Source organism: Thalassophryne amazonica, chromosome 2 (genome assembly GCF_902500255.1).
Source record: "Thalassophryne amazonica chromosome 2, fThaAma1.1, whole genome shotgun sequence".
NCBI classification, from domain to species: Eukaryota; Metazoa; Chordata; class Actinopteri; order Batrachoidiformes; family Batrachoididae; genus Thalassophryne; species Thalassophryne amazonica.
The window spans coordinates 143,874,554-143,895,555 of NC_047104.1; the positions used below are offsets into that span (position 1 = coordinate 143,874,554).

Genomic DNA, 21,002 nt, shown 5'->3' on the forward strand with positions numbered 1-21,002 from the left:
AGGACAGGACCTGATTTGGGGGATGAAGGGCAAAGGATCAAAGCCCCCAGGAGAGAAACACAACAGTTCCATCCAGCTGGATGATTCCCTCCTGTCACCTCAGCAATGGGGGAAGCGGGGGGGCTTGCTGACCAGGAAACAGTTTGTGTGTGTGTGTGTGTGTGTGTGTGTGTGTGTGTGTGTGTGTGGTGTGTGTGTGTGTGTGTGGGTGTGGGGGGGGGGGGGGGGGGGGTGTGGCCGCAGTTCAGTACCATAAACCACAGCCCAGCAGGGCACTTGGATGTAAAGCATGTGTGTGCTTACGTGGAGGGGAGTTGGCGAAAGTCAGATGGGATGCTGTGCGACCCAAAGTGCAGATCTGTCACGGCCGGTATTGTTGCTTGGCAATGACGCGAGCCCGCTCACGCATTGTGGGGGGTGAGGGGGGATAAAAAAAAAAAAAAAAAAAAGTGAGCTCAAAATCATATAATAGATCTAACAGTAAAAAAAAAGAAAAAGATGGAAAAAAAAATCAAACACTGATAAGCGAGTGGGAGAGGCAGCATGCGTGTTTTCAGATTTCTATGGTAGACTTTTAAAATCCATCTCATGTACACGCTGTACACACGCTCCCCTGTGCATGGGTTTTTGTGTGCGGTGATCATGAGGAGTTTTCATATTCACTATGCTACACACACACACACACACACACAAAAAAAAACAAAAAAAAAAAACTTACCCCATCTTTAAGGTTACCTCAATCCTTATGTGACCTCTTACCCAAAGTCTGCTGACCTGGAAGTTATGTCCATTCGGGGCTGCCATTTCCTAACTCTATAAAAAGAGGGCAGCGGAACTGAAGGAGAATGAGGGTTAAAACAGAGGGGCAGAATCATTAACTACCAGCAACAATGATCACAACTGTGTCTGAGACCAGCCCCGCTTTCGGAGAGGTCAACCTCTGCTCCGCTCCAACGATCCCAGAGTCCAAAACCTGGGGGGGGGTGGCATTAGCACAGACAGCACAACATGCAGAGGCAGAGCAGGTCTGTAAACTGCTGGACAAACTGACAAAACCACCACAAATCTGAAAAGTCAAACATAATTGACATGTCAGGGTCTGATTCCTCCCCTGCTTGGGGTCACAAGACTCTCTGAAACATCACATACAGAAAGAAAACACTCTGGAAACAGAGCGCCAGAAAGCTGTTGCTCAAATCATTGTCTCAAGACAATGCATATCAGCCATAAAAAAAGGGGGGGTTGGAGAAGAGCATCAGGGCTGATGCAAACACTGCTCGCTCTGCACTCTGGGATATATCCATGTCCCATAGTTCATGTTAGTAGTAAATGCAAGCGTTTTAGTGTGCAGTGTTCTGATTACAAAAACCTGTGATGATTTGTTTCTTCAATCCTCCAACTTTTTCTGAACGGTAACAACTTCCTATGGTTGCTATTCTATCACTCCCAAACCACACTCATTTATAAGCTTGTCACACCATGTTTTTGTTGACCTTGACCTTTGTGTAATCATCTGCTCAAGTGTTAAATTAAAATGGGTTGTTCCAGATATTGTTCAGAACAGCAGTGTTCTTTGTTTAAAAAGTTGACTGAAGAGAGGAAAACATATAGAGAAGTGCAGAAAACAATAGGCTGATCAGGTAAAATGATGTCAGATGTTTTAAAATGGCAACCAAAATCAGAATGACCTGGAAACTGCCATTCAAATGGATCAAAGAATAGTCAGAATGGCAAAGACTCAGCCAATGATCAGCTCCAGGGTGATCAAAGAAAGCCTAAAGCAGAGGTGTCAAATGGATTCCAGAAAAGGCCAAGAAGGTGCAGGTTTTTGCAACCACCCACTCCACCAGCTGATTTCACTGATTAACATCACTTTGAGCAGATGGAATCAGTTAATCTGTGAAATCACCTGGTGGAGTGGATGGTTGTAAAGAAAACCTGCACCCTCTAGAATCAGTTTGAGACCTCTTGGTCTAAAGTTACCTGTGAGTAGATGCCTATGTAGAGTCAAGCTATGAGCAAGAAGCCCCCACAAAGTCCCATTGCTGGGGAAAAACAAACAAACAACGTGCTGAAGAGGTTACAATTTGCCAAAGAACATATTGACTGACCTAAAGAGAAATGGCCTTGAAATGGGTGTGTCAACAAAACAATGACCCCAAACACACCAGCAAGCAAACAGCATTTTGGCTCCAGACCAGCAATATTAACGTTATGGAGTGGCCAGCCCAATCCAGGACCTGAATCCAGAAAACTTGTGGGGTGAATGCTGTTTCTGAGGCAAAACCAAGAAATGCAGAGGAATTGTGGAATGTAGACCAATCATCCTGGGCTGTAATACCTGTTCTCAGGTGCCAGAGGTTGGTCAACTCCATGCAACACAGAAGTGGTGCAATTCTCACAGTGTTTAGACAACCAATTATTAGTTCAGTGATTCACAGGAAAAATAAATCTTCAAGCATTTTACAGTTTATACAGCAAATGTCAAGAAAAATACAGACACTATTTTTTTTTGAACAGTCTAATATTCCTTTTCCCCGGACTTTCTGTAAGGTAATATCACATTTGATGCATTTTTCTTTTGTTTTGATTTGGAATAGACTGTGCAGCGTTCCCAATGCATTCAGGTATATAGAAATAAATGTTAAGGATTTGGAGCTTTACTCACTTTTTTTTTTTTTTTTTTTTTAAACACACTGCTATTATTTTGAACACAACTGTACTACCTTGTGGTACAGCACTCTTAGAACATATTTTGGGGAGGTGATGGTCTAGTGGTTAAAGCGTTGGTCTTCAGACCAGAGGATCCTCGGTTCAAAATTCAACCAGACCAGAAAATCACTAAGGGCCCTTGGGCAAGGTCCTTAATCCTGTAGTGGCTCCCGGTGTGCAGTGAGCACCTTACACCTTGACATCAGTGTACGAGTGTGTCTGTGTGAATGGTTGAATGTGAGGCCTAACTGTAAAGCGCTTTAAGCTTCTGATGCAGATGGAAAAGTGCTATATAAACACAGTCCATTTACCATGTTTTAACAATCGTGCCCAGAGGCCGTGACGTAAAGTGCCAAAGTGGAAGCAGAGCTCATTTCTTGGCATGATAAGAATCAAGCCAATTGGTCCAAACTTGGAGCAGAACATCATGTTCCTCCTGTGCAGTGATGTCGGGCCGATAAGGTTACATCAAAGAATCAGAAAGCAAGACCCAACTGAAGAAGGCAGAGTATGGCAAACCTCCAATCCTCTTCCATCAAACACCAACCTCATCTAAAATCTCAGATGAGCTCAACTCTAATTCCAGTACAGTAGATAACATTCATGTTGCAATCAGTGACGCTGTCCCAAGGCCTTGGGCAACAGTTCAGAAATGTCTCTGGCAAAGCAACACTGTGATACAGACACGGGTGTGTTACCTATGTTAGGAGAAATTATATCCATCTCTCGCACACACACACACACCATGAGTGAAGAAAGGAATTTAAAACAGACAATGCTACAATGATGCAATCAATCATTTTGAATAAGTTGGAATATTTTCACACTTGATGTGTGTATGAGTCAAACACCTAAGGAAAAACGTGACGTGGCAACTAAAAGAAAATCAGGACATTAACATGTCACTGCAGGGTAAAAGTAAAGACTACAAAAAGTGATTTTTTTCCCCTTTAAGTCTCCAGATGATGTTACATTGAGAACAACCCACGCTGTACCGCTCACAACACATTCTGTATTCTAGGGGGAAAAAAAAAACAAAAATTGTGTATTGAAGAAGACATAAGGAAACTCTTTTTCTTGACTGCCTGCAGAACAGCTGTTTGTTTAGTTCATATAATATCCCAATAAAGCTAATGTTCATGGGTACTACTAGGCTAAACTAGGGCTGCAGCTATCGACTATTTTTGGAATCAATTTTATTGATTATAGGGCTGAAACAATTATTCAAGTAACTAATAATTAGATTACAGAAAATGTTCGAGGCAAATTCTGTGCCTCGAAGCTTCGTTTAACATTGTAGTACATATGCCAGGCCTGTGTGTGGCACTGTAATATCTCCAGAAACATACAGAAGACGACTAGGGCATGCCCATAAGCCGTGTAAACGTTAATCAAATTAGCGGCTAAAGCTACCACTTTCCAATGTGACACACAGAGTAAAATTAAGCCTTTTAAGAGAAAGAGGGTCCACGCTGATCATCTGAAAAAGACTGCACATTTAAAGTGAAGCTGTGTGTTTGTTCATTTTTAAAAAACACATGGTCCGCTCTACATGGGGAGTGACTACTGACTGGCCGGCCGGCTGCTGTCTCTCTCTCTGCCTGGTGTGAGAGGCAGGGCGAGTCACAGCTCTGTCCCCGGCTACACTGACAAACAGTTTTTGAAAGATCCTCTCAAAAAAAAAAAGTCCACGCTTTCTTCTGTGTTTTGCTTAGACTCGCACTGAGTGTTTCACTTTTTAATTTTTGGGCAACACACAACGCTTCACAAACATGATAACTTAAATATAATAATAATAAAACTGACTGCGGGGCTTGCATGTTCAACCATTGATTACAGACCCGCTGCAGGGTCTGTAATCAATGTAGAGAAATGATCATTTTCCTGACAAACACCCCCCAAAATAACGGCCACTCTGAAGGACCGATAACAGAATCGTTAAGCAAAAAGCTTATTGATGTCGGTGGATCGAATCATTTCTTAACGATACCCGAAAGGAACTGGTTCTCGATACCCATCCCTAATGTGGAGTTGCATCAGGAAGGGCATCCGGTGAAAAATATGTGCCAAATCAACATGCAGATCCACTGTGGATCTGAAATGGCGGCCCTGAGTCAAAACAAACGAGCAGCCAGAGGGACTTAAAGTAGCAGTAGTAGTAATCTGAAAAATGTTTTCAAAAGCAGACCTTTACTCCAAAGGTGTTGTGGGGGGGATGGGTGATTTAATTATGTTTCTGTCTGCTCAAACCCTTGGTTTGTAGCTACAGGCTGTGAGTAGGAAGAATGGGGAACTTGTGCATTTATGTGGAAAGTGCTAACTAACAGGTAAGAAATTTGTATCTGTGGTTTTATCTTGTGCCATCCTCAGAAAGACACTTTGGGCATATGTGTGTGGGGGAGGGGGAGCAAAGCAGTGTCATTTTTTTTTTTTTTTTTTTTTTAAACCTTGCCACAGGTGTGTTGCTCTATTTTTAGCTGCTGTTTTAGCCGCACCAACACAGCCAGAGGATGTACACAGACTTTGAAAGAAAAGCAAAGTGCAAATGTGTTTGCAAAGCAAAGTGCAAATGTGTTTGCAAAACTCACTGCAGATGTGTTACTTTTCTTCATTGCATTGACACTGTACTGCGAGACCCAGTAACAATGCAAACCGGTTTCGCAACACTAAGCTGGTGCAGAAGCAGCTGACTTAACAGCCTGCCACAGCCATTGTTGACATATTGAAAATACAGGGACAGGATTACTGGTGCACATACTGGACGTCTTATACTAGTACTTCAATAAGACTGATCCAGTATAGACACCGAATGTCTGATAAAATCAATCATCAAAATAATCTTTAGCTGCAGCCCTAATCCATTCTATGTAATGGTTCATATTTTAGGCTGCCATCTTTCACCCAGCACACAGCGTGGCACAACTGTCATTACTAGTTTCTGGTGCAATGCTATCTTATGGCAGCAGAAAGTGATTGCACCATAGGCCACCAAAAACCTGGTCTCAAGATGAGTGCAGAGTTTATGATGCAATATTTAGTAGGGATGTGAATCGTACAACAACTCACGATTCAATTCGATTCTGACTCTTGGGGTGACGATTCGATTCAGAATCAATTTTCGATTGCAAGAGCTCTGAGAAACAGTTACATTACTTAAAAATGTTTATGTTTAAGAAAATGCAGCTTTACAAGGTTAATCAAGTGATTCTAGTAGATGGAAATTTACTTATCTGCTTTGCTCGTTCAGAGTTGGCTGGCAGTTTAGCGAAGTGCTGGTCAGTAGTCGGCAGATACTGCTACTCTGCTCCTTTTAGCTCTGGGTCATGGCGTTGCATGTGGGCTTGCGGATTTGACGTGTTTCTTAAGCACTTCACTTTCATTTTGCAGATTTTGCACACTGCATAAGTCATGTCAAGCTCTTTCTTACGCAGCAAATAATAAAATCCATAATGCGCTCAAACGTTTGCCTTCAGTAAAGACGGTGCTGGCTGAATTAGCTCTTCGTCCGCCATGCTAGGCTGCAGCTCACGAATGTTTGAAGCACGCCGGACCCTCCCCTCGCAGGGATGCTGTAGTATGGAAGCCGTTGCCTGACAAACAGTACACGCAGGGAGTAAGTAAGAAAATGTAAAAAAAAAAAAAAAAAAAAAGCTTTTTAAAAATCGATTCAGAATCGTAATAAATAAGAATCGCGATTCAGGCGTCAATTGATTTTTTCCGGCACCCCTAATATTTAGATACACGTTACATAGCTGGGTTGATGATGTGCATACACTCTCCTTAAAAACCAGCTCAAGCTTCTAAATGAACCACCAAGTAAAAATAGACTTGGAGTGTTAATACAATAAATAGAAGATCAAGAAAGCAAATACACAAATCAGCAGACAGAGAATTTTTTTTGGAATAACTTGATTAAAAAAGTGGTACACAGAGATGTTCTCAGCAGAGTTAAATCAGGTACGTATCGTTCACTCTGCATCTGAGCATGAAGCCTACACTGGGAGCGAGAAGCATATACAAGAGCTCAATGTGTATGATTATATTTAGCATCACTTCATTCTGATCCTCTCTCCGTCTCCCCCGCATCACTTTGCAGATAAGAGGCACTGCTCTATCCCACTGGAATAAAAATTTCTGCTAAAATGTAAACACAGCAAACGAGGCCACAGCACCATCCATTTATCCATGACTTGGCACTGGCACACAGATCCCAAAACACAACAAGCAAGGAAATATTAATACAGCATCCACAACATACTGGAAGATGCATAACAGCAGGCTTAACTACCAACACTCCTCACTGCTCTTTGTTTAGCTGATCCATGCCGATTTCTACATTGTGGTATAGGCTTAGCTGACTGTTCTCTATGTATTCATCTTTACATTCAACCTTCAATTAGAAATCTAATACGAGATTTAACACAGGAATGAAAGCATCTGTAGTACCAGCACGAGAGCGGAAAGGTTTTGGGGACTATTGGATGGATATATTGTGAGACTGATGCAGAAGATCTGAACTGAAACACACACAGATTTTAACAAACCACCTTGGAAGCTGTTGGGATGAACAAGAATGAGAAGACAGAGCTGTGGAGATGGAGCCAAAAGAAGATGGGTACCTACACCTCAACTGGAGAAATACCACCAAAAAACAAATGAGTAGTAGACTGTTCTGACTTTATTCACTTTATTTTTGTGTCCCCCATGGGGCAACCAGTTCTGCAGCCTGAGAATACATCAAAAGCACATGACACACAGAACACACACCAATACCATTACCATGGTGCAGCATCACAAACAATTACAGTCCAAACATTAAAATACAATCCATTAAAATGATTCCAGTTTTAACTCCTTCCTTGGCCTGCGTTCAGAGCAGCAATGGCTGCAGGAACAAAAGAGAACTTAAATCTGTTACCCTTCACAGAGGGAAACCTGAGCCGTGAAGCCAGAAGGTAAATATTGAAAATCACTAAAAAGAGGGTGAGCAGAGTTCAACAATATACTCAATGCTTTCCTCTTTACTTGTCTGTGGTATAGGTCAGACAATGTACTCTGTGGTACTCCCAGTACCTTTCCACAGGCCTTCACTATTTTAACCAGTGAATTTTTAGCCTTAAGACTGAGATTCCCATACCAACACAACATAGAAAAGGTTAAAACAGACTCAATACAAGATTTGTAAAAAAGAATCATAATAGTCTTATCCACTTGAAAATAAGACAACTTACGAAGACAGAACAAATATTGTTGACCCTTTTTTACACAACATGTCAGTATTAACATTAAAGTTTAGCTTGTGATCAATTATAGTCCCCAGATACTTATAAGTTTCCACAGACTCCACCTGCTGGCCCTTAATGAAGGTAGCCTGAGCTGGTGTGAGCTGTCGTCGGAAGTCCACAGACATATCTTTTGTTTTAGCCACGTTTAATTGTAAATGACTTAACACACCACTTTACAAAATCTTCCACCACCGGGCCATGATTATTCTCATGATTATGTAAGAGACTAACAATGACAGTATCGTCTGCAAATTTCAAAATAAAACGATTTTCGTGATGGCTTTGACAATCATTAGTGTACAATATGTACAGAAGTGGCGAAAGGACACAGCCCTGAGGAGATCCTGTTGAGGACAAAAGGGTGTCTGACACGCACCCATTTACTCTGACTCTATGATCGGTCTGTTAAAAAAATCTAAAATCCAACCAGCAATATTAAAATCTACAGAAAAATTATTCACAAGTTTGTCAATTAAAATGTGAGGTTGGATAGTATTAAAAGCAGATGAAAAGTCAAGAAATAAAAGTTTGGCATGTGCTTTGTTGCCCTCAAGGTGTTTAAAAACAAGATTTAAAAGTGTGGCAGTAGCATCCTCAACTCCACAGCCAGCCCTATAGGCAAACTGGAAGGGATCTAGTAATGACTCTACATGTGAAAGCAATTCATGTTTCATAAGTCTTTCAAATGCCTTCATAACAAGAGATGTTAGGGCTACCGGTCTAAAGTCATTTAAAACTTTGGGATGCTTGTTTTTAGCCACAGGTATTACTATGCTCTGTTTCCAATTCTTTGGAACCTTTTGTTGAGCAAGCGACAGTTTAAAAATATAAAAGAAAATGGGGCCTAGTTGCTCCGCACAAAAAGACAGCAAACGACCACAAATATTATCGGGTCCTGGACTTTTTTTTTTTTTTTTTTTTTTAAACTTTAGTACGTTTAAAGAAGGTGATCAAGGAACGTTCATCAAAAGGTGGAGAACCAGGACAGCGCAAATCATTTTTTAGTTTAAATAATTCATCACTAAAATTTAGTGTATCAAATCTACTATAAAACTGATTAAAATCCTGGGCGAGTTGTTTGTCCGATTTAGCCTCAGCCACTAAATCAAATTTAGTGAAGCCACTAAATCACCAAAAATGGTGAAAATCTCAGGAGAGTTTGAAATCCATAAGAATCGTATGTCTCAGAAATCATCAGGTCTTCTGATCAGTACTGCCTTGTTTTTCTGACAGCTCCTAGTAAAGACTTCCTGTGACGTCATGACGCCAAACTCCATAGCAACAAAGAAAACAGCTGCACTGATGGTGGAAACCCAGGTAGATACACATTTGTCCCCACAGACAAAACCAAACAGGAATTTCACCTCAAATTAGAGGTTGATTATATATATATAATAAAATATAAATAATAAAATAAAATATATATATAAAATATAAAAAAACACACAGGCAGATCCAGGATTTTTTTAAGGGGGCATTTCCTGCATTTTGGTGCATATTTTACACACACAAAAAAGAAAAGAAACTTTATAACCTGTTTTTATCCATTTAAGCTTGTACTGTACAGTGTTGAATGTGATGTTGTGACGTTATGGTAACAAATCACAGAACATTTGAAATGTCTGCGGCTAAAAATGTGAACACCTTTGCTGCATGTTACTGAATTGTGGTCTGGTATGAAAGTATCGAGCTGACTCACTTGTTGCTGGTTCAGAGACAGCATTTGGCTTTTATTTTGTTGGTCCATGAAAGGGGATCTGCCGCCCCCCCCCCCCCCCCACACACACACTAGTTCCCGAGCATTACAGTCTGTCTACCTCAAGAAATAAATAAAAACAAGAACAACTTGTTGAAATATTGTGCACACATACAGACTAATGCATGTGATCTCATATACTTTTTAAAATTACTCCTTCATATTTTGGTTTTTAAATGTTTTCCCAGCAGTCAATCTATTGGTTTCCATGCAGTTGACTAAAGTAAACTTCTACCTGGCTCCTGATAAAGAATGCATCACAGTGATCATCATGCAAACATTTATTTTGGTCAAAGTTGTGCTTCATTTCACAGTAAAGCTGTTCAAAGTGCAGTCTTGCAGTCTGCATTACATTAAGTGAGCATTTTAGACAAAACAAAAGCCACTATGTAAACATGTGTAGAATGTGTTTTCATTTTGAGTATGTGACTAATTTCAGATTATGATCCACCTTTGATCCAAACGAAGCCTGATGGTTGTGTTTGTGTCAGTTTGTGCGTTTGTGTGATGAGGGCTATTCCGAGCTGAAAGCTGGCTCTGTGGCAGAACAGCCTGACTGCTCATGACCACAAGGTCAGCACTTGATGCTCACAGCTGCATGTCACGTCACACGAGAACAGCTCAGTGTTCCTTTGAGGGGTTGCCATCATAAAAATGAGTTAAGCTACTAGAAAAATGACACTATTTATGGTCTTGTCAACAAGAACATGTTACTACAAATACTTCAGCCACAACTTTAAGATGCAAAAGCTGCATTCTGCAAATCTTCACATTCTCCTTTCTGCACGGGTGTACACACACACACACACACACACACACACACACAAGTAATTAAAACAAACTAAAAACAGCAATAAGGCTCTTTTGTGCTTTAGTATTATAATAAATCACGTATACAATTAATGTTGGCTAAAAGGCCGTGGATGAAGAGAAAGCATGCTGTGCTTTTCAAAGTCTGTCCAACAATAGATGTGCAAATCTACTGCTGATGCAAATAACAGAAATGTTTGTTCTAGTAGGTTTGCCTTAACTGAGAATCTGAAGAGGCAGTGAGTTTCAAAAGACCAGAAAAACATTGATTGGGCATAAAAAAAAATAGCTAAAATAAAATAATAATAATAATAATAAGTTGATGAAGCATTTTTACCATTGAACAAACTGTACATTTTTAGTCTGCAATAAACACAGTGAAGCAATTACATCAGCTCTTGTACTTTCTTTTAATACTTTTAATTTGTATTAAACATATTAGACAAATTAGCCATGATGGCATGGATATATATATATAAAAATAAAAAACTGAATTTAAATGGAATATAATAAATATTGCAGAAATAGTATTTGCACAGGCCTTTAAAAATAAGCATACTTTCATCCTCGCAACTCAAGAATAATTTCAAAAGCATCACCATCAAGTTCAACACAGTGAATTTAACAGCATTTTAGAAAGCAGTGATTATGATCAGTGATGCCGTTTCCCTGACAAAAATAAATAAATAAATAAAAAATTAAATACTGATACTCTCCATATCGCAATGTTTAATTTTATAAGAGAATCACTTTTTGAAGCACAAATTAAATTGCTGCTTAAAATGAGGCAGATATGCAGTACTTGTTTCATTCAGCAGAGGGTGCAATGAATCATAGACCTAATCTGAGTACTACATGACATGTCTTCCATTTCAAACAGACGCAAGAAAATTAATAAATAAATAAAAGTGGGCTATGAGAAATGTCCCCAGAAATCAAACTGATCAGATTAATATTTACTTAGTGGCACAGCACTCAGAGTGTAAGAATTAAGGACGAGAGAGAGTCTATACATGCATGTTTAAAGAGAGATGCACAACCGCTCGCAAGGTTATTGTGTGGTGGACTGAGGGAGAGTCAAGCATCTGTGACACAGCCTCTCTTGGCCGGCTGCTGGGCTCAGAGCGACCTGCTGCAGTGGCAGAGGCGCAACACAACATTAAATTTTCATTTCAAGCACAGGAGAGAAAAAATTAAATTACACATACACACACACACACACACACACACACACACACACACTTGCAAAAGTATTCAGCCCCTTGGTATTTCATGCATTTTAATTTGTTTATGGCATTTCAATGCAAAACATACTGTAGATCAGGCTTCTCAATATATAAGTTTCTAAAAATTATCTTCCTTAGACTCAAACCGAAAGTAAATCTCTAGAACTTGATAGAAATGAATAAAAAATATAAAAGTCAAGATGATGGGTTGCATAAGTAATCAGCCCCTTTGGTATAATACCTGCAAACAGGGGCGTAGGTTTGCATATGGACCATAGGGACAAGTCACAACCAATATTTTGGGATGGCAAAATAGTCCCTACCAATATTTAGCATTTTTGTTTATATAACAAAATCATTCACTATTTTTTTTCGAACTCGATACTATAATTTTAGTCGTTACGTTTTGTGTTTTCGACGTGCCAGAATGACAGGGTTACCCATGTTGCAATTTCATTGGCTCACGTTCTTCTCACATGGACGTAAACAAAGCGCATCTCGTGGCAGGCAGTGCTTAATTTGTAAAGTGGGAGGTCCCGGAGCGCAGAGGATGGGTGGCTCCGGTGCAGTGTTGCCAGATGTACAATAATTATCGTATTTGTACGATAGTTTTGCCCTCTGTACGACGTACGATCAATAATGGGAAAAAACCCAAATATGTACGATAATTTCTGTTGGTTGCCCAAACACGCATCTCTCTCTGACACCCAAGAATCATTTTGCAGGCGTTGCACTCAGGCGGCATCAAAGACACACCACACACAGGGCTGCTGCTGGCTTTGGGCTGCCGGGACAGTCATTTGAATGAGTTCCCATCCAATCTCTGCAGGACAGGACAGGAAGATTCCCCAACCAACAACATCTTTTTTTTTTTTTTTTTCAAAACTGTATTTCAACAAATGCAATAACAAACGAACAAAATACAAGAGCAAAGAGATATACAAGAAAAAAAAAAAAAGTTCAAGTTCCTTATGGAGGTGTCAACATTTTTTCTGTGTTCAACAAAATCTGCACAAGTGGCCATGGCATCGGATAACGACAGCGACCTCGAGGTTGAATTCGACTCTTTCTAGTCTGGTAATTAACATGTTTGTGTTACTTCACAGTCTGGTAGTGCATTTGCGTTCTTTTTGTGCCATAGTTTCCCCATTACTATAATTACTGTTTAAAAATGTGACATAAAATTCTTTGTAAAAAAAAAACAAAAAAAAAAAACGCTAAAATAGCTACGTTGTATGCGTTTTGTTTGTGTACGATAATTTCTCCCAAAATACGATAATTTTGAGGTTTTGGTACGATAGTTTCATATTTCATATCTGGCAACACTGCTCTGGTGCAGAAAAACAAGAAGGGCGGGGGGGGGGGGGTAGGGGTTGCGAACAATGCTGTGCGCCACACTTAAAATAAACTGCACACCCACACAAACACACACACACACACCTTCACAAATGACACTAACACCCTGCCCTTTCCTCAAAAAATACTACATTTATGTTTGCTGTCTGTCTCTGTACTTTTCTGTCACTTTTGCGGTCTTTTTCATACTTTTCCCTCGTTTCAAAAGTCACCGAACGCGCTTTACCGCAATATATGCAACATATAGCATACTGTTGGAAAGCACGGGTTCTTGGCTTGCTGTCAGTGTTGAAATTTTTCAGAGTGAGGGCTTACATGAGAACTTACGGTAATGAGAATCAGCGGCGCACTAGTGTGAAACGTCCGTGTTTTTCCTCTGTGTTATGACATCACAGGCTTACGTTTACTGTAATACACCATATATATCATTGGAAATCCTTTTTTTTTTTTTTTTTTGGCAAATTAGGTTGCCAGATACCTACAACTGCATTATTGATGAAGAGAATAGATTATACATCTTGTTTGCAAAAACTTTTTTTTTTGTTAGCTCCACAAGTATTTTTTTTTTTGTTGTCTTGTTCTCTCAGGTGTAGGCCTATAGAATAGATTTGTGGTTTTGGGTGCAATTTTGTTATTTAAGCTATTTGTTTGTTTGCCTACACACTTAATATTGGAAATAAAGTGTTAAATTATTCAGCATTATGTCGTCATATGTTATGTATTATGCTGTACTTGTGCGTCTAATGGTATGAGTGGGTTAGGGGGTGATGGTGGTGAGCAGGGGGGCCGGGTGGGGTGTGTGGTATTGTCCCTACCAAAGCTGAGACCAAACCTACGCCCTTGCCTGCAAATAACCAGTTTTATAGCCCGTTTTGTTCAGACAAGTCAGAGGATGGATACATGAACATCTCTAAGTCACTGAATGTGTCTTGAACTTTATTTACATCAGTTATGAATAAATACAAACAGTATGGCACTCAATGGTAAATTTGTGTGGATTAGACAGTTCTCAAAAACTGAGTGACTGTGCAAGAAGGAGAAGAGTGAGGAAAGCCACCGAGACACCCAGACAACCCAAAAGAAGTTACAGGCTTCTGTGGCCGTGATTGGAGAAATTGTGCACAGTGCATGTTTTGCATTTTGTATCCGCAGTTATACAGCTTCATGATGAAGTGGTATTCATAACCTCTCTGATGACAAAGATATGGAATGCCAGATGAGATCTTTCTATGTTAGGGGTAACTTTCTGTTAAGGAATTTCAGTGTGTGTTCCTTGGAGGCTAAACACCAACTATTTAATGCTTTTTGTACTAATATGTATTGCAGCCATCTCTGGTTTAATTAAAAAAAAAAAAAAAAAATCTACTTTCCATAAGTTAACGGTTGGCTACAATAACTCCTTCAGACGTATATTTCACCTGCCCCGTTCATGTAGTGCCAGTGGAATGTTTGTTTTTAGTGATGTGCCTAGTTTTGGTGAAGTAAGCAGGAAAGCAATTTTTTGGTTTTGTAAGCGTGTTAAAAGCAGCGAAAACACCTTGATCAACGATGTGAATCGGTTCATTATTTACAAGTCATCACTATGGGAACACTGGCATTCCACATTATATACCACTGGTAATTTTTTTTTTTCCCCTTGATATGTTGTAGTTATTTTGTGTGTTTTCTCAATATGGACCTGGTGTCTGAAATAAAGTATGTTCCATATACATATACATACATACATACCTTCAATGTAAAAACAAAAAAGTTCCACATGAACTTACTAAGCTGTTTTTGCCACTTTTCATGTAGTCAAGTCTGGAGATAAACAGTCTCGTATAACGTACCTCAAAGTGACATCTGAGTGAAAGTACAAGTATCTTATAAAATTACTTTGGAAAAGTTAAAGTCTCCTTTAATATTACTTGAGGAAAAGTCTTAAAGTATCTGACATTTCCTGTACTTAATATGGCTGTAGAGGACTTTGTATCTCTTCCTGCTACAGCGTACTGATGCGCTCCAACTTGCTTTCACATCTGCAAACAGGCATTGCGCAATCAAATTTCTTCTACTTTTGTATTGTATTAACTAGTAACGAAGATGGTTAAGGGAAATGTATCGGCGTAAAAGTACACATTTTATCAAGGAAATGTAGTGGAGTAAAAGTGAAAGTCACCACAAATGTACAGATACGTCAAAATTCTACTTAAGTACAGTAACTTTGTTACATTATAACACTGCAGATAAAGATAGCCGCTTTATTTTAAAAAGTGTTAAGTTTTTAATTACCAAATAATGCAATACAATAAATTTTCGCTTTTTTGGGCAACACACAACGCTTCATAAACACGGTAACCTAAATAAAAAAAAAAAAAAAAAAAAGTGACTGCGAGGCTGGCATGTTCAACCTTCAGCTGAAATGCATCTGCTGAATTGCAGAGAAAGAGGGGTTTAATAAATAAATAAATATCACAGGGACCCAGTCCACCAATCTTAAAAAAAAAAAAAAGATCCGATTACTTGATTAATCACCAGAATAATAGATAGAATACTCAATTACTAAAATAATCGATAGCTGCAGCCCTATACCCAAGTACCACGATATGCATCGTATCGGGAGATGAGTATGTCACGCCTAAACCCACACCCACAACCCCGACTCTGACCTGGCAGCCCACCAGATATGTACAATGTGAAGTGGAATCCTGGAGATGTGAAGACTGGCACTGTATTTGAAGAGAAAACGTGTGAATAGTTTAAACTTTTTTGGTGTTTTTATGTGATCGGACACAAATTTAACATTCGCAAGTCACATGGATCATTGTTAAAGTTAACGGCCACCAACAGCATCACCTTTTGTACAAAACTACACTAATAAAGCCTGTTCTTTGTCCCCAAAGCCTAACGGGCATGGAAAAATGGAGTAAATAATAACTGAAGTTCAGGAAAAAAAAAAGCATTTCCGCAGTTTTTCCTTTGGTAGCTTGGGGACATTTTCATTGTAGAAGCTATTCAGAGAAACTATTCCAGAAATCAGATGAAGGTAAGACATTCACCCAACTTCAGGACTGGCATAACCCTCCCAAAATCAGAGGTCAGAAGAGGTTCAAAGCTGCTTCTGTGCTGCTTAAGTAGTCAGGCACTTAGTGTTTGTGAGTCCTAGAGGCACAGACCCCCCCCCACCGTGTCCTCCGTTGAAGGGCAGGAGGTCATGACTTGAGGAAGAGATGTGCACTTGTGAACAATCGTGCTCCTTCACAAACCCTGTAATTAGCAGCAAGGATTAAGCAACTGGATTGGACTGTTTTTATTGTACAGGTTAAATTATGGCAACATGGCTGATAAGAGGTTCACTAGTCTTCACGTGTATCTATCAGAACCGAATATGCAGTAAGACCCACTGGCTCACTGAGTGATTGCATTAATCCTATGGATGCCCTGCTAAATCGCAAGGAAAACCTCAGAGCTAGGATGAGGCACAGCAGGGCATAGATACAACACAACACAAGATAGATGTACTTGTAGATACTGTACATAGAGCACAAGTACCTACACAGTGTTCTGCAAACTGGTACTAATATTTTGGGAAACAGAATTCATGTGACACTGGATACTTTATCGGTTGCTGTCCTGCCCTGGACATGTGCAGTGTTGCACCAAACTGGACTTGTTGCGTAATATACATGATGTCCATTTTCTTGAGCTGCTTAGGTCGGTAGGGAGAGTTCCCATGGGATAAAAAAAAAAAAGCTTTTCAAGCTACCATCCCTGGTTCTCAAGACCAGGCACCTAAGTGGCTCTACTCTAGTCTAGTCTTTTTTCAGATATACCTTAGTATACACTACTAGAATTCTACCTTAGAATTGGAATGTATTATAGAAGACACTTGAAGCGTGTGGTGGCCATGATTTCATCAACCAGTTTCAGAGAGTGTGCGTTCTGGTACAGAAACACCTCACGGCAGGGTGATGTGTGCATGTGGTGATACAATTCAGTTTGAATATTTGCAACAAAGAAATCAATAAATTAGAGAGATGACACCAAAGTAATTTGGCTAAGAAACTAAATAAAAATAAAATTTTGTTTGGAATCTGTCATGGGTTTCAAAATTTGACAGTTTGATGTACCAGTGGAATAGAAAAAACAACGAGTGCACATGTTCAGGTGATGGATGGGTGTCTTGTCCTAGAAGAGCTTGTCAAATACCAAGGAGGAAGAATGATGGAACTGGTTGCCAGGTTTATGGCTAGCTCTCCTTTCAACCTAATAATGACACAATCTCCAGAATCGAACATGGTGGTCGTGCTAAGGCATTTCCTGAGTTCCCAGTAGACCACAGAGGAAGGACTTTTACACAGAACTGAGGGGGCATTTCCAGCATGCCCAAGCAACCAGGAATGATGACCCCAGGAACAGCTTGTGTTGAGAGTTTAAAGGTGCACTGGCACTAGCTGCATGCATGTAGCGGATTAATCATTTTCTCTGCAAGTTGTCTGTTGAAAACAGCTCTAATTGCTTCCTGAATCACAGAGGACCACTCCAGCAGCGCCATTCGCACTGAATGAGCTGGAGAAAGCATTTGGAGCCATCTAAAAAGGTAATTATTTGTCATGTTTACATTGTCATGGCTTGATAAAAGAGTTGCATGTTCTTTCCTTCTTGTCTGCAGCTGTTAAAGTATGTTTATGATAGAAGGAAGAAATTAGGGAATCTATGACTTGGGAACACCTCCTTCAAACCCTTCCCTATGATGGTTACATGCAATGAGAAGACAATCCTGCTGACTCATGTAGGAATCAAGACTTTTGCTTATGAACAGCAAATATAATGGCCAGTCAACATGAGTATTACTGGATACTGACAGTTCGGTGATGACATTATGAAATGTCACTATTCAGACTCGTATTAATTATTCCCAAAACATCCAAAATAATTGTGTGCATGTGAAATACAAAACATATCTAGTTAAAGCAACAATGGGTATTTAAGACATAGTAACTGATTAAGCTTGGGGTGGTGGATAAGTTGTCTATTGATATGCTGTTGGGGAGAAACCTGCTGATCTTCAGGTTTTGTTAAAAGCAGGAGACACCCATAATGCCAAAATCACACCTGTGAATCTCATGTCAGGTGGTTACAGGACCCCGAGCAAAACCTGGTTTAGACCCTCTGTCATATGTGCGCAGGCACCAAGAAAGTCTGGATGGTGACGCTGCTAAACCAAATATGAGGGCAAAAGATGAAAAGAGTCGAATGGAATGTTCAGGACAGACAGGGTTCCGCAGAGTACTACAGAGTTCCTGACTGCTGATTATCCTTTACATTTGTATTTGAACTTGCAGGGGAGACAGCTACATGACAAGAAGTACAGTACTGTTGATAGTACACAGTATGTTTAAGACAGGAATGGTAACATGGTTGGGTGTACCCACATCGTACAGACTGATTGTGTAAGAATTTGCATACACCATACCCACCCAGGAAACATCTTGACATCATCTCACCATGTACATGCTTAATTTCTTTCAGCTTCTCTCTTTTTGCTTGAGATTGCTACAGCAGATGTGATATGGGCTTGCATGTTGATATGGCATAAATCTGATGCCAGATGTACTTCCTGATGCAAGTCTATATTACATGAAGAGTAGGCACGGGTGGTCTTGAAGCAAAAACCTTATGTTTTGGATGCAAGTACACTGAACTCTCCATCACCACACTGCCATGCATACTGTTCTTAACAATTACTGTAAGATATGCTTAGGCATGCATAAAAGAAGAAGAAGAAAAAAAAAACAACAACAATGTGTTGTCCACGAGTCTGAGCGAGCACTCCTTAACCCCAAGACAACCATCTTCTCTTGTTTCCAGCAGATTGTAATGGCCACTGACAGACATCTGGAAAAGGGCAGCTCAGGTTAATAGTACATTCTCAACAACTGGGACTATGCCCCTCGTTACCCAGAGGCCTTCTCAGTCTGTTCTATCACCATCCCCCAAAGGTCACTATCACCCTGGTCCAACTTATTTAACAACTGATAAGGGGACATACTTCACATCATGGTCAATGAGGGAGCTTCACCAGCAGTTATGGCTCACAGCAATCAAGACCAGTCCATACCAACAGCAGGCCGATGGCTCACAATGTTTAAATTAATCCCTCAAAAACATGCAACGTACGTTTGTGGCCAATACTTGGAAGGATTGGGCTAAATGGCTCCTGTTTCCTCTCTTCACATATTATGACAACTGTCACCCTTTTAACGACTAAGAGTGGTCTTCCCAGGGTCCTCTGGACCTGCAGAGTCAAACATGGGCTGCACGCATTGGCACTGGACGTGATGGTGTTAGAGGTAATTTCAATTATATGAATTTGAGGAAAGACAATTTGAAGAAAATTCAAAAGGATATAAACTATGGTGCCTTGTTTACTAGGGGAGCTACAACCACTACCTTTGCACCACCCCAGGACTAAACCAAACCAACTTTTTTAGGTTCCTTAGATGACTCCAAAACACAATCAGGATGTTCCCAAAAATAAAAACTGGCCTCAAGCCAGTTAGCCAAGATGGCTGCCAAAATGGGGTTCTTCACTAAAACACCTTTAAACAACATATAAACGACTTAAATATCAAAGCAATTCAGTGGGAAGACCATTGCAGGTCACAGCAAACTCATTTGTGCCTAAACGAAATTCATTCATGGGTTTAAGATTCAAAACGGCGTCCAAAATGGCCACCAATAGACCCTTATTAAAACACATAGTAGGAAGTTGTTTATATGTTGTTTAAAGGTGTTTTAGTGAGAGAGAGAGAGAGAGAGAGAAAAAAAAAAAACTATTTTGGCAGCCATCTTGGATAACTGGCACGAGGCCAATTTTTATTTATGGGAACATCCTGATTGTGTTTTGGGGTCATTCAAGGAACCTAAAAATATTGGTTTGGTTTAGTCCTGGGGGGGGGGGGGGGTGCAAAGGTAGTGGTCGTAGCTCCCCTAGTAACTGGAGTTATATGAACTTAGAGTGCAGTACCAGCCAGACACCCAATCATGAAGGAAAAAAGGTTACTTTTCAGATTTTCACAGACTATTTAGTTCACTGACAGCAGAGCAGATATTAGCTGGAACAAAGCCTTTAGTGCAACATGATGCTTGTTGGGTTCTGTTTTTGCAGTCACATGAGTCTCCCAGAGCTCCTTCATAAATCAATGCCATCTGCCTAAGGACAAGGAAGAGTGCCAACACTATATCCAATTATGCACAGGCTAGAACCACTCAGCCTAATGACCATCTCTACCTGAATCCCCACCAAGGAGGATAGCTTGAGCTGTGGTTGAGAAATACGACTGTGATGTTGGGAACATGTTTCTCATGCATAATTGACATGAAACAAAATATTATCTTTAATGTCAAAATAAAAGATTTTGGCATGCAATACCGACAATAATCACATTTGACTAAAGAGCATACCAAATAAATTTAGTGGTCCCTTCTTTACATACAAGGGGCAATACTGTACAACACAAAATTGCTCTGAACACGACATTATCTTGCAAGGTGAGCAGCAGCCACCTATTCATAGAAGGACATTGTTAAGGACTAGTCTAGTAGCTACTGTATTTTCCAGATTACAAGTCATGGTTTTTTCTTAATGATTAATCAACTAATTTGATATTCAATTGGTCATTTTGCTGAGCCAGAAGGTAAGCCTCTCGATTCACCCACCAATTTATGCTCCTACCCTCATCTATCTCTACCCTGATGATTGAAAGAACAAGATTATGGATACAAGTGGGGAAATAAGATTCCTCAGTCAGATATCGGGGCTTATGCTCAGGGACAAGGCGAGGAGCTTCACTATCCAGGAAGGACCCCGAGTAG

At 40.0% G+C, this 21,002-nt stretch overlaps 1 protein-coding gene across 2 annotated transcripts in view; it reads right to left on the reverse strand.

The window, feature by feature from the left end:
- The window catches only part of lrp4 (low density lipoprotein receptor-related protein 4), a 353,204-nt gene that overhangs the window by 277,115 nt on the left and 55,087 nt on the right, over positions 1 to 21,002 (reverse strand). The window lies entirely within an intron of this gene.